This window comes from Sinocyclocheilus anshuiensis, unplaced genomic scaffold (genome assembly GCF_001515605.1).
Source record: "Sinocyclocheilus anshuiensis isolate Anshui unplaced genomic scaffold, SAMN03320099.WGS_v1.1 scaffold274, whole genome shotgun sequence".
NCBI lineage: Eukaryota > Metazoa > Chordata > Actinopteri > Cypriniformes > Cyprinidae > Sinocyclocheilus > Sinocyclocheilus anshuiensis.
In genome coordinates this window covers 546724-548358 of record NW_015547698.1, presented here as the reverse complement: position 1 = coordinate 548358, position 1635 = coordinate 546724, and positions in this window count along the sequence as shown.

Sequence of the window (1635 nt, the reverse complement as noted above, 5' to 3'; positions counted from 1 at the left end):
AAAGTGGTGCTTGTTCCCCCCTTGTTCCATGTAGTTACAGGGTAAATACAACATTTGTGGACTGTAAATTAAAGTGGTGCTTTGTCCCCCCCTTGTTCCATAGTTTACTTCACATTCATTCACCTAATTTGTGCTATGCCACTTCCTGCAGCGTCTTCACACACAGACGAAACTTACTAGAGAGGTGTGAAGTGTGACATAATATACCTCTGTAAATACATACCATTTAAATTCACGTCTCGCACACTTTAATGCCCTTTGAATGGAACATATATGGTCCCTTCGAAGTTCGAACTCATGGTGGAATATCTTGTGATGTCCACTTTGCAGGACACGTATGGTTACGGTTTTCACTTACGGTTAGATGTGTTGAAAATAACACAACCTGTGTTGTTTCTTAACACAGCTCTGTGTCTAGTTAAGGACAACATATTTTGTGTAACTTTTAACTCAAGCTATGTGTTATTCCTGCTAACACAGAAAGTGAGTTGACATTTTTTACACACTGTAGCGTCTGGACCAATCAGACACAATTTTTTTAGTTATGTTTAACAAATACACTGTAACACCCCTCAGTCAACAAACAACTATGAGGGTCTATGGACCCTTCCCTCGAAATGCATCTAACACCTCAGAAAGGCAGAGCAGGCCTCTGGTTCCATGGCAACCAATGCTGATATCAGAAACTTACATTTGATGTAAGAAACTTACAATTCATTTACCCTTAGGAAAGCCACACAATGTCCATAAAAATGGACTCTTCTCTAATTAATTCATAGAAAAACCTTTCTGCGAATGAACACACATCTCCTCAGGACATTGTGTATACCATTACTGTTCCTGTATATTGTATTTTGAGTTTTGTTTTGTGAGTGTGTTATGATAGATCACCAGTTAATATAGCCCCACCGATACCATGTTTGGTCTCTTTGAATTTGTCTTATGATGATCTAAATGAGCATTTATATTATATGTGGGTACATAGGCAATATATTAATGTTCTAAGAATCTTTAGTAATTTTGATTCGAGTTACATATGCAAATTACCATGTTCTCACACAAAGGGTCATACAACTCCCCAGTATTTCCAACCTCCCGCTTGGAATTTCAGCCTTTCTCATTGGACAAGTCCATCCGGAGAGGCGTGAATCTTCTCAGACCTTAAAAGGCTCACGCACCGGCGTGCCCGGTGGGCTCCAACACATAGCCAGTCAGTCTGCAGTTCGGTTAGATTCTGAGAAGATGTGAATGTGAGCTAGAACGCTTCTAAGGACACCCTAAGTCTGTGCCAGGCCTCGTGCCTAGTCTTTCCATTCATCAAGATCCTCTGACTCAAAATGGTTCTTTCTCATCACCTAACTTCAGCCAACCTACTGGAGCCCCAAAGAGCATCAGGACTCTCTTTCAAACAGGCGAGACGTGCAAGTAGCAAACTTAGTCTTATTAATTGATACATTAAGTATTATTTGCACCTTTTACAAAGGTGTGTTTGAACTAAGAAACTGATGTTTTCTTCAGGCTGTACATCTGCTGAATATCAAATGGTACCATAGCTTCATTTTTTTATTTCTCTTCTCTTTACTGCTTAAGCTTTAACCCTTTTTCCTATGCCAACTGTATGTGTGTGTGTGTGTG